Here is a 23484-nt window from a genome sequence, read left to right as displayed (position 1 = left end):
GGAAGATTCCATATCTTCAAACTACAGTTGCCGCCGCACCGGCGACTGATGATGATGGTGATAAAAATTAATAGCTTCTCGATTATTCCCGCGCATGAAACCTTTTCAAAAGTCTTTGTAAATAGATTTATTTTACTGCCGTGTGCCGGTAGCTCACACACAATCGTGTGTGCCATTTCGTTTTCTTCGCGAAAGTGGCACAATGTCAGATACTACGACACTATTTGATGAAGCTATTATTTCTATAGAGGTTTGGCCATAGTACACGCACCAGAATTGGTTTTATGAGTCTGTTGCCGAAATCGAGTTGATTTTTGACGAGCTTTTGTTTTTGGGATGCTGACTTAGTTGCTGATAGGAGCACATAACTGAAGGCAATTATTTAATTGAGTTTTGCTAAAGATTTGCTTAAAAGGGAATTTTAGGATCAGAAAAAAAGTCAATAATATGAGTTCAACCAAAAAACTCTGCCTTAAACTATTAACATATTCTTACAAAATTCTCATCTTAAATTTTTTATTTCCCTCCGAAGTGTGCGATTCTCACTCTCAACCGTTGATTTCACTGCCACTCGAATTGATAAGTTGTGTTTCCCTTGAATTCCAAAACGCCAAGCCACGAAACCCCATCAACAACTCCCCCAAACTCCTACGCTCGCACTCGATTTTCCGTTAAGCCACTTTTCACTCAAAATTTAGTTGAAAATCTACGGGGAAAATGCCGCCCAACACTCGAATCCCATGTTTAATATTTCATCATTTCATCCAAAATCGAAAATGGCCCCCACTAAATCATATTTTATCGGTTTTCCAGCGAAAAGTGGGAAATCGCGGGCGCACGCCACGTGGCAGGTCGAAAATAGTTTTTCACTCATAGACAAGCAGACTCGAACTTTTAATTGGTTTTTACTACGTTGGTGAGATCTAAAACTCAACCACTCAAAATAAACGTTGAATTTACAATTTGTTTTTGACATCAGTCCAGCGTCTATTATCTGTGATCCTGTTTGGTCTGGGCCGAGTCTGACGGACTTCCGACCGCGACGACGTGAGACCAGTTTCGTCACACGGAATCGAATCGGACGCGGGAATCACATGACACACATGTGGTGTGGTCTCGGTCACGTTGCGCAAAATTATAGTTGGGCAGATTCTGGAGGGAAAACGGTACTGACAGGTCTGAACGGCCGAATGGATTTTCGGCGGTTTGGACGCGATACTTTCGTCGTCCGTGACTTTTGACTGGCACAAAACACATGTTCCCTAATACTACAGAAAACTAGGAGAATGAAAGGATTGAAGTGAAAAGTTTTCCAAAAGAAGTTAGTTTTTTTTTTTTTTTTTTAAGAAGGTTATATTTTAAGTAAAAAAGGTATGCACAAATTTTTCTAGTGTCTCAGACTATGCCTCTACGCATTGTTTTTTACAATTTATATGATAATGGTGCCAATTATAGCAGAAAATGTAAAAAACAAGAAAAAAAATTAAAAAGTTACTGTAAAAAAAAGAAAAAATAGATAGGCAAAATGTAATGAAAGGAGGTGGTAGAATAGGCCAAAACAAACATAAACTTAACAAAATAAATGCAAATTAAAACACTAAAACTGAAACAAGAACAACTTAAAACATGAGAAGTAAAGTTTTTCGTAGAATAAAAGTTGCTTTAAATGACCTCCTGAACACGGGAAAAATAAAAAATATCGAACAAAATTTGGGCAGTAGAGGGTAAGGAAGTTCATTTTGCGAGTGTTTTTATAGCCTTTTCTTAATCAGGTGAAGAAGGAAATTTTTTTTTAAATATTTCAAAAAATTTTAATGATGCATAAAGCGCTTTGTGATACTTTTTGTTTCGAAATTTCAAAAATTTGGCTTGAAATTTGAAATCCCTTGACCACGACCAGAGCCGAGAGAAAAAAACTTTTAATAAAACTTGTACCAGCCTAAGTTAAAATCAAATGTTAAATTCACATAAACAACAAATCGTTCAAAACAAGTATTAAAAAGACGTGTATGGTTTGTTGGTTTATAGAAGATTTTCTTTCGAGATTTAAAATGAAATTACGTTAATTTATAAAAGAACCTCATTTCTTTGAACAAAAAAACTTAGTCCTCTTCTTTGATACGAAATACAACACTGTATTTATGATTTTATTCATTGATTATTCATTTTGTCGTGATTTGTCTGGAATTTTATAAATTAACCATAAAAGTTTCTATGCTATAAGAAACACAAAAAAAAGGCAATTTAAGCCATATCCAATCAAATTTGGATATGTATTTTAATTTAATATTTGAAAATATTGATTCTTAAACCATACATGTTGCAAACATTACTTAACAGTACACATCAACCATAGCTTTTGCACCCAGATTTCTGTTACAGACACATTAGTATCTTCAAAACTACGGCAACTATCGTTTTGATTTTTTATTCATACCCTAAATTTACTGTCTTCAAAGTTATTAAGAACAAAGTTTGACTATTTTTACAGTCAGACTCTTGCAGGATTGGGTCCGTAAGTTTGACAAATTTGGAATAAGAAGACAACAATTTTCTTGGTTGCTGTGCACCCTTAAATATATTTTATAATCTAATGCTCAAAAAATGTATTTAAAAAAAAGAAGAAATATGACATCGATATATCAATTTTCGTTCAATGTTTTAGTATTGAGCAGTTCTCTACGGAATCGGTCTTTTTTCTTTAATTTAAATTTTTGTATTTTTTTAATCCGGCTGAAACTTTTTTGGTGCCTTTGGTATGCCCAAAGAAGCCATTTTGCATCATTAGTTCGTTCATACAATTTTCCATACAAATTTGGCAGCTGTTAATACAACAATGATGTATGAAAATTCAAAAATCTGTATCTTTTGAAGGAATTTTTTGATCGATTTGGTGTCTTCTGCAAAGTTGTAGGTATGGATATGGACTACACTGAAAAAAAAAAATGATACACGGTAAAAAAAATTTGATGATTTTTAATTGCACTTTTTGGCACTAAAACTTGATTTGCAAAAAAACACTATTTTTAATTTTTTTCATTTTTTTATATGATTTAGAGAACATCAAATGCCAACTTTTCAGAAATTTCCAGGTTGTGCAAAAATTTTTTGACCGAGTCATGAATTTTTTAATCAATACTGATTTTTTTCAAAAAATCCAAATATTGGTCGCTAAAATTTTTCAACTTCATTTTTCGATGTAAAATCAAATTTGCAATCAAAAAGTACTTCAGAGAAATTTTGATAAAGTGCATCGTTTTGAAGTTAAGGTCATTTTTAGGTATTTTTTTGAAAATAGTCGCAGTTTTTAATTTTTTTTAATTAGTGCCCATGTTTGCCCACCTTTGAAAAAAATATCTTTGAAAAGCTGAGGAAATTCTCTATATTTTGCTTTATTGAACTTTGTTGATACGACCCTTTATTGCCATGCAAAGGTTTTAAAACAGGAAAATTGATGTTTCCTAAGTCTCACCCAAACAACCCACCATTTTCTAATGTCGATATCTCAGCAACTAATGGTACGATTCACAATATTAAAATATAAAACTTACTTAAAATTTTCCGATCTGTTCGAAAAAAATATTTTCAAAAATTAAAAATCAAGACTAACATTTCAAAAGTGCGGAATATTGAATGTTTGGCCCGTTTGAAATGTTAGTCTTGATTTTAAATTGTTGAAAATACTTTTTTCGAACAGTTCGGAAAATTTCACGAATGTTTTATATTTTAATATTGTGAATCGTACCATTAGTTGCTGAGATATCGACATTAGAAAATGGTGGGTTGTTTGGGTGAGACTTAGGAAACATCAATTTTGCTGTTTTTTAACCTTTGCATGGCAATATCTCAGCAACTAAGGGTCGTATCAACAAAGTTCAATAAAGCAAAATATAGAAAATTTTCTCAGCTTTTCAAAAAAAAAATTTTTTTCAGAGGTGGGCAAACATGGGCACTTATCTTAAAAAATGAAAAACTGCGACTATTTTCAAAAAAGTTACCTAAAAATGGCTATAACTTGGAAACAGTGCACTTTATCAAAAATTCACTAAATTACTTTTTGATTGCAAATTCGATTTTACATCGAAAAATGAAGTTGAAATCATCTAACATAAAACAATCTGGCATCGTTGATTGTATGTTATATGTATAGGAAAAGCTTGACAAAGTTGAGCTGATTTTAGCGTAACGTACTTTATGGATGAAGCCAAACTGGTAATTTGCGAATATCGGATTTAAAGAAATATAAAAATGCTGTCGACAGCTAACTTAAATGAAATTTTACGAGCTTTCTGGTGAAAACATTTTCTACAGACATAAAAATCATGTCTCATATGGGTAATTCTCTACCAACTCACACGAAATCGGGAAAAGTTGCCCCGACCCCTCTTCGATTTGCGTGAAACTTTGTCCTAAGGGGTAACTTTTGTCCCTGATCACGAATCCGAGGTCCGTTTTTTGATATCTCGTGACGGAGGGGCAGTACGACCCCTTCCATTTTTGAACATGCGAAAAAAGAGATGTTTTTCAATAATTTGCAGCCTGAAACGGTGATGAGATAGAAATTTGGTGTCAAAGGGACTTTTATGTAAAATTAGACGCCCGATTTGATGGCGTACTCAGAATTCCGAAAAAACGTATTTTTCATCGTAAAAAACACTAAAAAAGTTTTAAAAATTCTCCCATTTTCCGTTACTCGACTGTAAAAAATTTTGGAACATGTCATTTTATGGGAAATTTAATGTACTTTTCAAATCTACATTGACCCAGAAGGGTCATTTTTTCATTTAGAACATTTTTTTTTCATTTTAAAATTTCATGTTTTTTCTAACTTTGCAGGGTTATTTTTTAGAGTGTAACAATGTTCATTGCAAAATATTTTCAACAAAAAATACATAAATAATTTATTGATTTTCTCACTCCACATTCAGTCCATCATACTAGGACCTTTATATCCAAAACTAACTAACCACCCATTATTACAAGAAATAGCCCATGCAGTTAGTCCCTTGCAATAGTCACAAGCGTCCCCTCCGGAGGGAGACTAAATTTAGAACCTGACCACCAAACCGCACTCCAAATGACGGCATGCAGTACGTGCATATATCGCATATCGTGCTCTTTTTTTTTTTGGCTTACATTTTGATTTTTGGAGAAGGTTTCCTCCCCAAGGAAATGCCATCTAATGGCACGGTAGAGAGGGGGTGGCTGGAAAGGGCACACTTGTCCGGAAAGGTTCGTTTTACATAATCCTGTCTGGCAACACTTTAGGTCAACTGGAAATTCGATACTCTATGCTTTTGGGACCGACGATGAAGGAGGGGCCGCGTGGTGGACGACATTGAAAATCAAAGGAAGAAAGTGAAACAAAAATAGTGCATGAAGGTGGACGAAGAAAGTTTCCCTTTTTAATAATGTAGACAAACACGGAAGGAACCTCTTAAAAGGCTGAGCTGATAGCATTCTTGAAACTGTTCTACTTTGGCGGGAATGTTAGGGAAATCGTTTATTTTACCCTTCTTGTAATTTTGTTTCAAAAAAAAAATACGGACCATATTTCACAGAACATCAACTCTTTTATTCATACGTTCCTTTATGAAATTTTCTTAAATTACTTTCTTTTGATATTAACATGTTTCCGAATACATTGTCTGTGTAATTTATTATTAAAAATTATAATCTGCCAAGGTGGTGGAACCTAGTTCTTTCACGCAAACTAGCCAGAAACGGAAACAAGTCCGGGAGGAGAAGGAGCATCAGGGTTAGAGCTATGTAGCCCACACAAAGAACTCCACCCAATCCTTGCTGCTTGCAGCTAGTCAGGAAATGAAAATTTATATCCTTCATTGGTGGTCGTACCTTCGGAAAAAGGGGTGTTTCAGGTGGAAATGAATAATAAAATGAGGGAAAATTGAAAAATTAGAACACACCGCCAAACAAATTCCACTGAAGATTGCCTCATCAAAAATTTCGAAACAAAAAAAAACAAAAATATTTCCCAGCCAAATGTTGCTGCATGTCAAAGCCGTGCGAAATGTAAACAAACACACAGCTTGGGAAAACGAAGAAAAGTAAGAGTAAGCAATCAAAACAATATCTGCTATGCCGGAATACCGTCAGTGGTCGTCAGTGTCAAAACGAACACCTCCATTAGCCACATTCCGGGCGATTCTGGGATGTTTTCCCGTCGACGTCGACGTTCAAACGATCGTTGCAGCCAGTGCATTCAAAACAGTCACAACAACATTAAAGACAACTTCTGCGATGGTCGGGGGGCACAGCTGCGACTTTTGGAAAGGAATCTCGGTAGCGAAAAAAGAATCAAGAAAACTGAAACAGGGAAGTCTGCTCCCAGCAGTTTGCAGAGGAACTTAATTTTCTTCTGAAGGGGATACATGCAAAAAAAAGAATACATGATTTCATAACGAACTCTTTATAAAAGAACCAGTACAGAAAAATATCCAAAAGCAAGTAACCCAACTCAACTTTTTTTTTTTTAAACATAAAACTCTAAAGATTCTCATTAGTTTTTTTGGCCAAATTTCCCTAGTTTTTGTTTAATTGCATTTGAAGAACCTTCTGTTACCAAGCGGTTAATAAAAAAAGAAATAGTTGCAAGGAACACCACATCTCTATGAACCAGCAAATTAAACAAGTTGTAAATTGTTATTTCGATAAATAAAATGAAATGAAATTGAAAACTCTAAAGATGAACAACATATGCCTGAAACTATACATAAGGCAGGCAAAACAAACTCCCAATTCATAAATATACCTAACTAATGAAACAAGCAAATAATACTCTCTCAAGAATGTAAAACCAACTTGTCAATAGATAAAATTCAAAACCTTTTAGTTTTAAAATTGCTTAAAATTTCAGTATGATACTAAGGCTGTTGCAATTTTTTCAAAGTGTTTGCCACTTCAAAATTTTAGCGGAAATGCAAATGAAATCAGCTGAAATACAAAAAAAATAAAACTTTAAATAACAAGCCATTGTCTCAACATTTAAATAAAAAACTGTTTTGAAATGCATTTTACAGTAGTTTACTGCCCATGTTCGCATAAATGTCCCATATGCAAAAACAGCAAGCTGAGAAAAACGCATTTGAAGTTTGTCCCATACATAAGGCTACGTGTTAAGTTTTCGCGAAAAAACTGGATTTCCTCCCGATTTATAAAACAAAGTACTGGATGTTATAGGCTCTTTCGAAAGAGCACACAATTTTGAACTAAACTGCATCAAAAACTCGAAATCGATGAAAATGCATATGGGACATTTATGCGATCAGGGGCAGTTTAGTTGTTTTGCAATCATCAAAATGGAAGGCGAAAACAAAAATTCCAGCGATTTTTTTTGCGATACTGTACATCAAAATTGTTTAATAATTCAATTTTTTTTTAATAAACCCAAACATGCTGAAAATGATTCTAAACGCAGGAGAATACATTTTAAATTAATTTTAGCGGATTGCGCATAAATTCCAAAAACATTTAGTTTACCCCTAATTTTTTGGGCAGATTTTGAAGGACAAAACTGCCGTTCTACGCATAATTATTCCATGTCATTTTTGGACGATTCTGACTTTTTATCATTTTTAAGCTTAATTTTACGTATATTTTCAGAAAAACACATAAAATCTTAGGTTATCTTAGGCCTATATAAGCCATTTTTGTGTATAAGGAGCCAATAGTACTCGAAAATAACATTTGAGAAGGGCGTAAGGTATTTAAATATTTTTGTATTTTGTAATTTAAAAATTACTGTATCTAGAAGCCGGGCGTGGCAAACTTATGGGAAATTGGACGAGCTTTTCGGTAAAAATATTTACGAGACTGAAAAACCAAGTCTGTCATAGAGAAATTGCCAAAACCACAAAAAACCCGTTTTTCAACATTTTCATTTTTAAAACCGCTGTATCTTCCCAAGGATTGGACATAGGACAATGGTCAATATGGAGACTTTTATGTAAAATTGTATGGAAAATCGATTCCCACTACCGATTTAAAAAAAAAATGACGTTTAGACCACTTTTCAGAAAAACAGTTTTAGTAATTGATTTTTGTATTTTTTTTTAAGAGAGACATACCATCCTGCATTTTTTGTCAGTCCTTTGGTTATATTTTAGTCTATTTCCTCAAAAAGTTTGAACGAAAAAAAAACGTGACATCACCTTAAAATTTAAGTTTTAGACTTAAAAATCAAAAAATCTCATAGAAGTGGCGTGTATTATTGTTTCAGTGTATTTTTTCAGAAAGCCCGTCCAATTTCCTAAAAGTTTGTCTTTGACCACTTTTTGATAAGACGCAACGGCTTCGAGATACAGTAATTTTTAAATTACAAAATACAAAAATATTTAAATACCTTACGCCCTTCTCAAATGCTATTTTCGAGTACTATTGCTTATATAGGCCTAGGATAACATGTCTGCAAAGTTTCATTGAAATCGGAGAGGGTCGGGTACAAAAGTACCAGAAAATATCCTGTTTTGAGCTGGAATTGCTCTACTATGTTCAGAAAATCATTGAAAACAACACCAAGTCTGTTTTTCCCATCGTTGAACTTCTACGCATAATTGTCCCACCAAGTATTTTCTATCACGAAATCATGAGTTTTAAGAAGCATTTTATCTTGTGTATCTGTTTAGCTGTAAGAGGATTACAAATAAGGGTGATTAAATGTTAACCGGGTGATTAGGGACATATAGGGCGAATAGAGACCCACGGGACAATTATGCGTAGAAACACAGAAATCGATCGAAAAATTTCAATCGCGTTTTTCTCAGTTGCCCTTTTTTGAACATGGGACAATTATGCGTAGAACGGCAGGCAAACTTTTAAAGATATTTGTACCAGCCTAACCTTAAAAAAACTCAATATTTCTGAAATTTATAGATCACACTCCACCAAAACCTGAAATAGATTTTATTTATATTTTTTATTTGGTTCAAACTTTTTGGGTTCTTCCCATTGACCAAAGCAGCCATTTTGTGTCATTTCACCCATACAAGTCTCCATACAATTTTGGCAGTTGTTCATACAAAAATGGTGCGTAAATATTCGAAAATCTGTAACTTTCGAAGAAAAATTACAGTCTTCGGCAAAGTAGAAAGTATTGATGAGATCTTTATCTTGATCCTAGAATCAAGGCTTACATTTCAAAAGAGCCAATCATTTAATTACGTCCATTTGAAATGCTAGTTTTTATTCCAAAATTTAAAAAAACGAATTTCGAAAAGGTTATCAAATTAACAAATGTTAAATTTTTTAACATTGAAATTGGACCATTAGTTGCAGAAATATTGGCATTAGAAAATGTCTTAAATTTTTTTGTTTCTTTTTCTTATATTTGCTTTTTATTTGCAGCAACCAGAGGTTCAATCTTCAATGCCTTTAAGGCTATTTTATTGGAAATTTTCCGAACTTTTCAAGAAAAATATTTTCAGGACAATCATTGACACTATTTTTTTCAGGGAGTTTTTCAGTTGAAATTCAACTTTAAGTGGCAATATCTTGAAAACAATGCACTCTATCAAAAATTCTGTTCAATTCTTTTCGATTGCAAATTTGATTTAACATTGTAAACTGAAGTCAAAACCTTACTTCCAAAAAGATATAATACAAAATTTGTAAAAGATATCTAAATCTTTTACAAAGTAGAAAGAATTCTATTTTTTTTTCTCATGAAATAATGGGTTTTATGGGTGTTTAAAGTTGTTTTACCCATTCGGAATATTGAAAGTTTTAAGTAATTTTTTACATATATATTTTTTCTATGATTAAATAAAAAAACACTTTAAAAATGATCTAAAAAATCAACTTTATTTAAAAATATTGTGCAAAAAACAATCAAACTGCAACTTTTCATGCACATGTCCCCTTTTAATTAAGGTTCAACAACGCATGCATCATATATGCGGCTCGTTTCCAAGTTCTAGATTTGGCACGCAGACATGCAGTGGCATCTGGCGATGAACTTTTCGGATCATGACCTAGAATAGCGACTTCCCTTCACACGAGGTTCTAACTTTCCGGCCTAGTGGACGGAAATAGTAGAAAGTGTTGCCAACCCGAATCGTTCAGACGGGTAAACTTTCAAGTGATTTTCGCTTTTGTTCAACTTCGATTTCGAGAAATTGATTTTGTTTGCTTTTGTTGCCCTGATCGTGGGAGGTATGCCTATGCCTACTGGTTGGTGGTTGTATTTTACACCAAACTCACGTTTGTTTACGTTCACAGCGTGAAAATATCGTAAGCAAACGAACACGTGGTGCATGACATGCTTACCTAAATTGAGCAAAGTGTGATGAAAGACAAGTTTTGAGTTGAGTTTGATCTTGAAAGGGTGATGATTAAAGAGAAAGAGTTTGTTTGCAGTTATTGACGGTGGAAGTGCCGTGCATTAATGAAGTTCAATAAACAACGATTTGATCGTGAAAGATAAACGGAAGTTTATCAAAATCAATCGAATTTTCTGCAATATTGCAAACTTTAAAATTGAACCATCAAAACAACAAAAGCCGACAAAGAGTCGTGACATTTACCTTGAAGTATACTCCCTTCGGGGTCGGCCAGTCTGGCCAAGTGTTCATTGTCGGTCCGACGTGCGTCCAACCTCTTTCATAAGAGTTACTGTGACAAGGTAGGGGACAAGAACTGTCCCTCAACTATAGGCTGGGAGAAGCCCCATGTATTGGAAAGAGGGTACGTCATCATTTATTGCGTCAACCAAAAAGTTGATAGAAATTTATAATTTGAGCAAATTTTTCGCCAAAAGTTAGCTAAAATTGGGCGTCAATAAAAATGAGACCCAGAAAAGATGCATATACCTTTATCAATGGCGAAAATTTTCCACTCAACTTTTCATGCCAGCATGTCCACATGCATTTTATATAAGTTTTCATTTACCATGCGACGAGTGCTGGCCAAAGGTCAAGCCGGTATACTTTTCTCTTCATTTGCTCACTTGTGTCCTAGACTTTCCCAGCAAATGCAAAAAATAAAATATCAAAAAACTTTAGTCTGTGTGAGTGGGAAAGCGTGTCCCCCAAATTTATGGCCATGTGTAAAATGTGTCGCCTGAGTATGACTCATTTATGTTTTGTGAGAAGGAGATGGAGTGGATAGCACAGATTTTTTTGTTCAAAAGATTTGCGGTGCATATCGAACCGATAGTTTCAAGTTTCCGCAGACAAGGTTGTTTTTTGGCACTTTGAAAATAATTTCTTATGCTGAATTATTAGTTATTGAAGAACAAAACTTAATAAGTTATTTAAAATGCCGTGGGTATCGGCTTCTTTCCCACTAACATTTACCCACAAAATCCTCTGTAATTACTCTTAGCTTTAAGAAAAATAAAATTACAAATGCCGACTCGGTCCCTAAAAATAATTGCCGAAAAGGACCTAAAAATAATTTTATGAAAAATAGTTATTTAAAAACAAGTTTAACATAAATAAACTTGCACTGTAATCAAAATAACATTGGATTAATGATTTAAACATTTGCTCTGGAATAAAATAAATTTGAAGAAAAAGGCTCCAATTTCACTCAGAACTTTTAGAAGCAATTCGTTGAAATTTCACAAAAAATAGGTAATATTGTTGCATTTCATTACATAACGAAATTCAAGTGTAAATAGCAAGATTGTATAATTTACAATACAAGTATCAAACGATTGTAATTTTAAAAAAATGATTTTATTGTTGTTATTTAAAAACTGTAAAACAATATGCTTTTTCAATAAAGTTTCTGTTTCAGCAGTGACTGCAAAACACATCAAAAATAACTGTAATATTTCCAGAAAGTAGTTAAATGAATGTTTACAAATTATTTCATTTAAATGAAAAATTATTGTGTTGCAACATAAAAATGAAACACATTTTCTGAAATACTTGAAATGTGCACAGTTATTTTGATGTTTTAATTTAGACATAAAATACAAAATATTCTGTGTTCTGAAATTTGTTAAATATTCACACATAATGTAAATGTGCACAATCAAATAAAATACTTTAAATGTGCACATGCACTTTTTGTTATTTTTTGAAAATAAAATTATTATTATTAGTTTTATTAAAGAAACTTTACCATTGCAATGGCATTCGTGTCGTGAAAATAAAATTCAAAAATGTTTCGTGTTCTGAAATTTGTTAAATATTCACAAAATAATGTTTTTACAAACAGAAAACAATATGTTTTGAATCAAGTGCTCTAGTGTCAGGTTTCAAATGTGAAGAAACATGCTGTTTAAAAAATTTCATATTTTGGCTCAGTGAATTTCATATTATTGCGACCACATTTTATGAAAAACTATGAATTTTTACTACAAAACAAACACAATTTGATACAAAAAAAAATAGTTTGTGTATTTCGATTCGAATAAGTAAATAAAAATTATGTAAACAATATTAAATTAGCGATTTCAATGAAAAGTTTGACTATTCAGAGAGTTTTGCTATATCACAGTAAAGAATGTTGTCGAAACGGTAGTTAACAGCATTTTGATTAAAAATGGATAGTTTTATTGCAAATGCTTTTCCTTTATCTACAAATATGTCTTAATAGTAAAAAACCGTCAAAAATATAACCTATATCAAATAAAATCTACAAATTACGGGTGGCCGTCTTACCCCCGGAGGAGGTGGCCGTCTTGCCCCCAAATAAATTATTTTTTTAAACATTTTTTGTAAACAGTTCATCGCATTTTTTGAACTTTTTCGAGGGACATAATCTAGGGAAAACTTCAATTTAACATGAAAAAATATTTTAAGACAGAAAAACATATTGTTATTTAACAAAAATGCCTAAGTTGTAATTCATGAAAATTACATCCACTTTCAAGTTCAAAAATTATTTGTTTATTTTGAGCTATTTTTATACTATTTCAAACAATATTTCTGGCAAAGGTGACTCCATATGCATTATTTAGCATAAGGAACAGTATTGCTGAACATTTTAGTAATATTCATTAGTATACTTATTAAAACAGTGGGGTGGCCGTCTTACCCCGCCTGGCCGTCTTACCCCCAGCTCCCCTATACAGATTTTTGGGAGTTTTGGGATACAAAAATCTATAAAATACAGATTTATCTGTATACCTGACATGTGGCGTGACTTTCATTATTGTCTGCTAAAATTAACAGCTTAGGACCCAATTGAAAACAATTATATTTTAAAATATATTTATTCTCAGTCAAATAGGGCTATTAAGATTTTTACTAATGTTGTATTTTGAAACTAAAGATCGTAAAAAGATTTAGGAGTTCACGTTTTTAAGTTTAAACTGTAGTTCCAATTCGCCCTGGATGACAAAATGTTTTTTGACCAAAAGGATGACTGTGTAATTGTGGTTATCTTAAATTCATTTGATTGTAAAAACTAAAAGTTCAAGCGCCTATTTTTTGCATTTTTTTTAAGTTTTGTGAATACGTCTGGGGCAAATCATCATAATTTATAGGGCAGGCATATCAGACCAGTATTAGTAATGTTCATGAGCAATATCTGGATATTTTTTATTAGTTTCAAATATAACTAAACAACATACAACAAAAATTACATCGATTTCCAACCAATCAAAATTTTCAATCTTCAATCTATTGTGAATCGGGATAGCTAGAAGAATTGTGTTTAAACAATATTTTAATGTTTTTTTTTTGGTTTCGGTTAAAACAAAAACTTTTACTTTTCTTGATTTGATTTGATTTGATTTGATTTGATGGGGCCACAAGGATGACCTATGTAGCGGTTGCCTAGAATTACAGTGGCTCAGACTTAAAGGGAGCATCTTCAATTTACTGCCGTACGAAGGGCCAAAAGGGGGTGGTTGGACGCGAACAAGCAACATCACTCATCACTTTCTTGTTCACGTACAATTTTGATTAAGATTAAAAGATCTCGCATATTGGATCTCGAACATTTGTCAAAAGCTCTTCAGGGGACGCAAAGACAAAAAAACAGGAAAAGTTATAGCTGAAAAATAGTTGAGGACGACAGCGTCGTAACCCTCCCGACCTGATCCAATCGTCGTGACCAGTTCGCATTAGTCACGCTATCTGCCCGATAAGTCACCGTACAGTGCCATGTTACGTGTATAGTTTTGTTGAGGAAGAAAAATTCGTCCCAAGTCTCGTATTATCTTACATATTCGATCAAAAAGCCATTTCAACCACCCCCGGCGGCAGAGAAGCATCCTGCTGTGCCCTCTTAAGGGCGCGTAACTCCACGGAAGAAAAAAAACTAGGGATTGGTCAGTGATGAATAACAAGCTTAACGGAATCGCGATGGACTCAGTTGTGGAAAAAAAGTCAGGTTAAAGTCAAACAAAAATTGAAGATTTTCACGCCACTGAGTGTACAACATTTTGGGAAGATTTCAATCACACATGGCTCAAGTTTCAAACTGCCAAACTTGAACCAAACAGTTCCATAAAAAACACATTCACGCCATTTCGTTCGGGACCGTTAACAAGGCTCGTCGCGTCATCACCTCACCTCACGGATTGGCGCTGTATATGAATGTGAGAATATGATGAATGAATCAATGGACGGATGAGTGGACATTAATCATTCACCTCTGGTGTTGCACCTGTGTGTAGCGAGCAACCGATGAAGACAGGTTCTTTTGGTCATCGGGACATGGATTGTCACCCGCCGTGAGGCGCACACGGACGACACGGTCGGTGTCCGCTTTTATGGACGATACTTTCGGTTTCTTTTTCGCCTCTTGAAACCGTGGTGTATAGCTAAATAGGGTGCAGGAAGCTAATTTCGGCAATCGGAAGTATGTTATGATCAATTGTTGTGTCAGGCTAACGGAACTGTTTCAAAACACAATGAACGCTGTTGCCAATATTTTGCAGCAACTATCATTTTTGAATTGCAACATGGATGGCCATTAAAAATCATATCATATGTTGAAAATCATATTTAGTGCCCTTTTTGAATAAAAAATGCAAAATAAAATGAGGAAAGTGCTATTTTGCGAGAGTATAGTCCTCTCGCATGTTCATTCGTTCATTGGAACAGTTCATCCTATTGAGTGGCTTATATGGACAAATGACCGCCACTTTCTTACCGAACCATGGTGGCCCATACGGCAAAGGCACGGTTCAATATTCCGAAGGTCTTGGTTTCGAGTCTCGATACCGGTACATTTTTTTTTTGATTGATGAACTTTTTTTGAAGATGAACCATGAGTAAAGTACTCTCGGTAATTTCGGGATTTATCCTCTCCGTCCACACACAGTACCATTTTACTACCGAATCGTGCTCTTTATCCTCTCGTATGCCGATACCCAGTTCTGGGTATTTATATGCCAAAATCATCAACTCAAATTTGACTAAAATGGGGACGCAGTACTAAAATGTGATGTTTAAAGTAAGAAAATAAAAAACACATAATAGAACATTTAAATATTCAGCAACATTTTTTCGGGAATTTTGGAAGGACAAAAAACTAAAATTGGAAACGGCCTTAGTAAGCTGCAACATAGTTTTCAAAATTTCAAAGCAAAATGTAATACTTGAGACATGATTATACCTAAGGCTACCAACTCATTGTTATCCGAGCATTCGTTGGTGAAGGTTGTCTGAATCAACATGACTCGTCGCGTCCCGGCGCAAAACGCCGGCAATATTGCCCTACCTGCGACTCAAGCAGGCAAAAAAGTGGGAATTTCCAAAAGGAAGGTTGAGGCCTCAACTGATGGCCAAAAACCGGGGATTTCCAAGAGGAAGGTGCTTTTGGAAGTGACATCGAACAGCAAAAAGACGAAAAAGAGCGACGGTACTGTACCGATGGATGAGGAGGAGGAGAACTCTTCGTCGCACGAGGAGCAGTTATTGAAGAACAACAAGTTTGCTGGACTGCCTGACGAGGACCAGGTAGCGGAAGCAAAGGAGAATGAAGTGAAACAGCGAAAGGAGAAACTGCCTCCTTTTTATGTGCGGCAATCAGCAGCAACGATCGACTTTCGAGCGGGGCTGGTTGAACTCATCAAGTCTGGGAAAGTCCTAGCCAACATTCGCCTGTGTCAGGACGGATTTAAGGTGCTGGTGCAATCCAGGCAGCACTATCAACTGGTCAAGGATTACTTGACCGAAAACGAGGCGGAGTACTTTACCCATGATGTCGTCATGGATAAGCCGTTCAAAATCGTCGTCAGAGGTCTGTACGACATGCCAGTGGAGGAATTAGCTGCCGAGCTAAAAGTTTTGAAACTGGATGTGTTGGCCGTGCACAAAATGAGCCGACGCAACAAAGACATCAAGTACCGTGACCAGCTCTACCTGCTGCATTTGGCTAAGGGATCGACGACGCTTCCTGAGCTGAAGGCAATTCGAGCGGTTTTCAACATTATCGTGTCGTGGGAGCGATACCGACCAGTGCACCGTGACGTCACACAATGCTTCAACTGCCTGGGTTTCGGGCACGGAGGTAAGAACTGCCACCTAAAGCGTCGTTGCGCCAAATGTGGTACCGATGCGCACATCACATCCCAGTGCATCCAAGATTCGCTGGTTAAGTGCCTCAACTGCAACGGTGAGCACTCGTCAACCGACCGAAAGTGCCCCAAGAGAGCTGAGTTCGTGAAAATTCGGCAGCAAGCATCGACGAAGAACCAGCCTCAGCGTCGTAGAACTCCTCCAGCCCTGGTGGAGCAAAACTTTCCACCTCTTCAGCCGCGACGGCAGGTACCGAACTTGGCACCGTTGCCGTTGGATCCCAGGAAGAGAGCTGAGATGAATCATCCACGGCCGGGTTCCAGCCAGGAGCCGAGACCGCCACCACCGGGCTTCAGCCAGGAGCCAAGACCAACCCAAGAACCAGCAGTTGAGGAAAATGGTAATGATCTTTACACCTCAACCGAACTCCTCAATATTTTCAAACAGATGTCCGCTGCACTGCGTGGATGCAAAACCAAGACCCAGCAGATTGAAGTGCTGACCTCGTTCGTCATCCAGTATGGATCGTAGGTCCCTCAAGCTGCTGAATTGGAACGCTTGCTCCATTAGGAGGAAGAACTTAGAGCTGGTGGATTTTCTTCGCGAGAAGGAGATCGACGTAGCTGCCATCACGGAAACTCATCTGAAGCCCGGTGAAAAAGTTTATCTGCAAAACTACAAGATCGCGACGCAGCTCGATAGGACCACCTCTGGAGGAGGAGGTGTGCTTGTCGCTGTTCATCGTGATCTCAAGCCACGCCGGCTGCCACACTTTAAGCTGGACATCATCGAGGCCGTTGGAGTGGAAATTCCCACTTCGGTTGGCCCAGTACTCTTCATTGCTGCATACTGCCCACGTCAGGTGAATTCCAGAGATGGTTCAGCAGCAAAACTGAAGAGCGATATCCAGAAGCTGACACGGCGGAGCGCAAAGTACATCATCGCTGGTGACCTCAACGCGAAGCATGAAGTTTGGGGCAACAGCAGGAGGAATCGGAACGGAGTGATTCTGCACAACGATCTGCAAAACGGATACTACAACGTTGTGAGTCCAGATCGTCCAACGAGGGTGGCTCGGTCTGGGAATCACTCAATCATCGACTTCTTCATTACCAATATGGCTGAGAACGTGGCTCATCCTGAGGTGTTTGAAGAGTTGAGTTCTGATCACTATCCGGTGGTTGTGGAGGTTGGAGCTTCCGTTACTCCGCAGCGGCAACCAACCCGGAAAGATTACCACAACGTTGACTGGCAGCAGTTTCAGCAAGTGGTCGACAGCAACATCGACTATGATCAACACCCGGAAACTTCTGCTGATATTGATCGTTCGCTGGAGGTGATCCAGCAGGCTATCAACCAAGCAGAGGCTGCCAACGTTCGGGAGGTTCCTGTTAATTTTAAGGTAACTGATATTGACGTAGATACTAAACACTTGATTAGACTTAGGAATGTTTATAGGAGACAATATCAACGGACTGGGGACTATGACAAAAAGATTTCAGTGAACAATTTGAACAAAATCATACAAGACCGACTTGACAATATCAGAAATCAAGAATTTTCAAAACATGTAAGCCAGCTTGGGAATTATTCAAAACCATTTTGGAAACTTTCAAAAGTTCTTAAAAACAAACCAAAGCCTATTCCTCCTCAATAATGAGGATTCTCCTTTGATTACATCCGAGGAAAAGGCAAATGCACTTGGGCTTCATTTTGTTAGTTCACATAATCTTGGCGCTTCCATGACCAGCCGTAAAGAAACATCAGTTGCCAATAGTATTTCAACAATTAATAACTCTACCTTTGAATTTCCTGCAGATTCCCATGTTTCTGGTGAGGAAGTCAAAGTTGCAGTTAAACAAATGAAAAATATGAAAGCTCCAGGCTTTGATAACATTTTAATCTAGTGTTGAAAAACAGAGTGATCAGTTCTTTCAACATCTAGCCAATATTTTCAATAAATGTTTGCAACTTGGTTACTTCCCTACCAATTGGAAACTGGGCAAAGTCATACCAATTTTGAAGCCTCAAAAAGATCCAACATCGCCAACAAGTTATCGTCCCATTAGTCTTTTGAGTAGTCTGTCCAAACTCTTTGAGAAAGTCATCTATTCAAGGCTTTTGGATTTTACCAACGATAATAATATAATTTTGAACGAGCAGTTTGGCTTCCGAAAGGGTCATAATACTGCTCATCAGCTTACGAGAGTTACTAAAATCATCAAGCAGAACAAGCTTGAGTCTAAATCAACTGCTATGGCTTTGTTGGATGTTGAGAAGGCTTTTGACAATGTTTGGCATGATGGTTTGATACATAAACTGTATTTATACGGTTTTCCAATGTATCTTATCAAAATTATCCAGCACTATCTTTCGGAGAGATCGTTCAAGGTTTTTCTGAATGGGATTGCTTCTGGATTATTCAACATTGATGCTGGGGTTCCCCAAGGAAGTATTCTTGGCCCACTTCTGTACAATATTTTTACATCTGATTTGCCTACTCTTCCTGGTAATGGTGTGTTGTCACTTTTGCTGATGACACTGCCGTTATTTATAAGGGTAAAATAACCAGATATTTAGTTGGCCGTCTTCAAAAGGGTCTTGACGTTCTTTCCGAATACTTTGGCGACTGGAAAATTCGCATAAATGCAGCCAAAACTCAAACCATCATTTTTCCACTTTCCAAATCGGCCCGATTTGCGCCAAAGGATGATGTTTTGATTAAAATGAATGATGTTTCGATACCCTGGTCAAAAGAAGTTGTCTATTTAGGTCTCATACTTGACTCGAAACTTTTGTTTCGACAGCATGTTGACAAAATATTGAACAAGTGCAGCATTCTCATCAGGTGTTTGTATCCTTTAATTAACAGAAAATCAAAGCTATCTTTGAAAAATAAGTTAGCAGTTTACAAACAAATAATTTACCCCGTTATTGAGTATGCAGTACCTGTTTGGGAGTGTTGCGCTAGAACTCATAAATTGAAGCTCCAGCGTGTCCAAAACAAGGTACTCAAAATGGTTTTGAATGTTCCTGGCTGGACAAGATCAAGTGAGGTTCATGAATTAGCAGAAGTAAAAATGTTGGATCAGAAGATTCAAGAAAAATGTTTGAAATTCAGGGAAAAATGTGCTATATCTGAATACCCCTTGATTCAAGGATTGGTTTAGTTTATTGTAAGTTTAAGTTAGTTTTAGGTTAGGTTATGTTTTCTTAACATTTTTTTTCCTCATTGTACCTAGTGTTACAAAAATGATAAATCATATACTTTTAAAGTTAAGAAAATGAACAGTGTTTAAATCACGAAAAGCAAACTAAAGCTGAAGAGCCACAGCTGACCACTTATTATGTAAACCAAATGTAATTATTATAAGAAAGATTCAATAAAGTATATTTAATTCAAAAAAAAAAAAGGCTACCAACTGTACGGATTTTTTCCTTACCGTACGGATTTTCGACCCTCTTCGCGGATTTTTAACAGGCCGGAAATTTTGTACGGAATTTTTTGCCTAATACGGATTTATACGGAATTTTTAAAACTTAGTTTAAAATTGGATTGATTTTTTAGATTCGGCTAAAGCTTTTGCTAGTAGAAAATTTTGATTTAACTGTCAGTTTGATTTTAAAGGGATAACTTGGATAGTTTTCCTAGGGACCATAAATTGGGAGACTGGTCGATGTGAATTTGACGTCCCAAACAGACACAAGTTTAACGTATCCAAAAGAGAATTTGAGTTTACGCCCAGCAAAACTTGCCAGTGTTGGCAAGCACAAAACACACGTTGTCAGATCGATTCAGCAAAGTCTGACAGTCTCCCTATTTAGGGTCTCTAAGTTTTCCGGATTTTCTTCAGTTCAAAGTTGATTATCATTGATAATTTATCAATTATTGTTCTTTTCAAATTCCTTACAAAACATATTTATCTAACAAAAGATCCAAAGGCTTTCTAAAGCTATTGAAAACCTATGATAATTTGAATTAACAAATCTAGAGTAATTTTTGAAAAGGTCCTATAAGCTTTGTTTCACATGTTTATGTTTAAAATTTTACGAAATGTCAAGTTTGCACGTTTAACAAAAAAATGGAAGAACATGATTTGATTCAGTAAATCACGGTTTATTTTTGGAATATTTTTAAAAGTTCAGGTCTGATAGCAAAGTGAAATTAGTTAGCTGCAAAAATGACAGAGTTTTATATTTTAGTTTCTTTTAAATATTTTTTTTATTTTTTTATATGTTTTTTTTTCAAATTAATCCAAATAATTCGTTGACAGTTTTTTATACATATATCATATCGGCAAAGTGTACGGATTTTTGCTCAGCAAGAGTTGGTAGCCTTAATTATACCTATTCTTTAAATTTGGTCCTAAAATTAAGCTTAAATTTGTGATATTATTGTTCACAACAAAAAAGCTTATTTTTCTGAGTACAATGAACCTTTGAACGATCGCAAAGGATTTAATAAGGATTTTTAATTCAATTTCTAAAAATTAACTTCACGGCCCTTCTTGACAGAAAAGCTCCTACTTGACAGCTCGTTCCAAGGGGACCATAGTTGATCCATCGAAAAAATGTTGTCTTGTCATTTTGTTTTTTTTTTTTTATTAAAATGAAAAAAAGTGATCAGAAATGGTTTTTAATCGTGTTTTTTTTACCGTAGTACAAACAAATTTACATAGGGCTCTAGTACCCCATTGGCTTAAGTTTATTTTGCAAATTTTAGTTTCTGTTTTTTCGATCTCTGATCTCAAAAGGTTATCCAATTTGATTCCAAAAATAAAAAAAAAAATCATTTGAATTTCTTCTCACCTCGGATTAACACTAAAAAAAGCCAAACAACTATTTGCTTTTCTTTTTTTAATTTTATTTATAATTAAAAAATAAGAACAAAAATTAGGCACACGTAGGCAAAATCTGAGAAAAAGTTTCCCGGTTATCGTGAACTAGGAAATACTGGATGATTGGAAAAATCAATGAAATACTCGATTATCCATTATATTTTTTTATCTTTGGAAAGTTTATCAGAAACAAACCGACCACTTGTTGAACACACAGAGAATGTGAGCTTTGACACATTTTTAAAATAATTTTACAGAAAATGTTGGTTTAAAATTAAAAGAAGTTAATTTAAAACAAATCATTTCATTTAAACAAAATAAGTTTCAGCCACCCAAGATATAAATTACCAAATTTTTGAATTAAATATGTCACAAAATGTACAATAAATAATACACTGAACCATTGCAAAATTTTTCAAAATATATTTTTTTAGCTGTTTTCTGAAATTTATCGAACATTTCAGAAAGCCAAAAAATAACATAATTATAAAAAAAAGATTGATAAATACTAGATGGTTGGACAATTTTAAAAATTAAGAATAGGGATAAGAATTGATTGCAGACCAATTTGGATAAAAAAAGTCAAATTTAAGATTTTTTTATTCTTCTAGTTTTCAAAATTTGAATTTTTGCATAGGCCTAATAAAACAAATTTATATTTTTTCGAAATCAATAGTTACACGTTAGACACGTTTTTTTTTTGTGAAAAAGATTTCAAAATACCTCGAAAACTACTTTTTTTTTCTAAAAATCAAAATTGATGTTGATTAGTTTCTTTAAATGTTTCTTTAAACTAACAACTTTGAAACCCTTTCGCACATAATTACAGTTACTGAATCCAGCCAAAAGTTTAGTTGATTGTTAAAAACGCTTAGTTTTGGTCGAAATATGTAAAAGTTTTAATGTATATATTTTGTTTTTATAAAACTTTTTAAGTTTTAAACACAGCCGAACAGGTTCAATTTAAAATTGTTGTAAGTTACAGAAAATTTAATAGTTGTATGAATAAAAAACGTGTTCAAAAAGTTTTTTTTTTCTAAATTCGACGTTGTCGTACTATCTTGCCGCACCCGCCATTTTGACGTTCCGAGAAAAACGCGTTTCAATGTTTGACCTTGAATAAACAAAAACGAGAGCACGCAATGTAAACAATAACAAACACGTTTTGTAGTCTAGCTAGTACGTACGTCAAATTAGTTCTGACCTGAAATCCCTTGGCCAGTTGTCGCACTTACATCAATTTTCAGGGAGTGACAAGATAGCACGACAAGATTGAAACTTCTTTCATATGAAAAGTGACAAAAAATTTCGGAGCTTTTTTGGTTTTCATTGAATATCTTAGGATTGAAATAGAATTTTGGGGATCTGTGAAGGTCAAAAGATGTGGCATTGTGAGATGCACAAAATGGCTTAACTCAATTTGGCCCAAAATGCACGTACGACAAGTTAGCACGACGGCGACGAAATAAAACTAATGTTCAAAATAAGAGATTTGAATAAATAAAACAAAAATAAAATAAATGTTGAACATTGAGCTAGAAAAAATGGCGATTTGTATAGAAACATAAATTCGTAAATTTCAAAATTAAACGATCCACCAAAGTTATAACCTCTTACTTTAGAACTCATATCTATTATGAGTATTGCCCATTCGAAACGGTTGTCCACTCGGGTTTTACGGCGCATACTTACAAGCTGTAAAATATGTTAATTAGGCTGCGTTTCAGTTGCATCGGTGGCAATGAGCTATTCAAAGACCATCCCCCGTCCTCCTCGTCACCACATTTTTCCTTAAGAAGGTGGCGCACCACAGTCCCGACAGTTATTGTGGTTTCGGAAATAAATCGAATTTTCGCGGCGACTTATCTGACACTACGCTTCGCAAACTTATCAACTCTAATTCTGAGTGTAACAAGTTGTGTTGAACACGAGGATAAACGTCACTGAAAAATATTTTGTCGCTCTGGCACCAAATCGAAACGAGCGATTTCCACTCTCGCCGCACTTTTTCTCTCCGCCTTTTTTCTGTCAAGCTTAATAGCATCAGCGCTTGCGTGATGCCGTTGGAGATTTTGGATGATGATTTTGACCACTTCTGCAGGTAAAAAAAAGAGCATATTTTATTTTGTTTTTAATGAAATAAACAAAAAAAGTTGGTTCGTTCACCGACATAAATTTTCGTCAATCAAAACAATATGGAGGCA

General features: G+C 35.2%; 1 protein-coding gene across 4 annotated transcripts in view; it reads left to right on the top strand.

Moving 5' to 3' along the window:
* LOC6042460 (neurotrimin) overlaps window positions 1-23484 on the top strand; it is a 119576-nt gene that overhangs the window by 75271 nt on the left and 20821 nt on the right. The window lies entirely within an intron of this gene.

This window comes from Culex quinquefasciatus, chromosome 2 (assembly GCF_015732765.1).
Source record: "Culex quinquefasciatus strain JHB chromosome 2, VPISU_Cqui_1.0_pri_paternal, whole genome shotgun sequence".
NCBI classification, from domain to species: Eukaryota; Metazoa; Arthropoda; class Insecta; order Diptera; family Culicidae; genus Culex; species Culex quinquefasciatus.
Note: the sequence above shows the minus strand (reverse complement) of the source record. Positions and strands in the feature narration are given on the sequence as shown.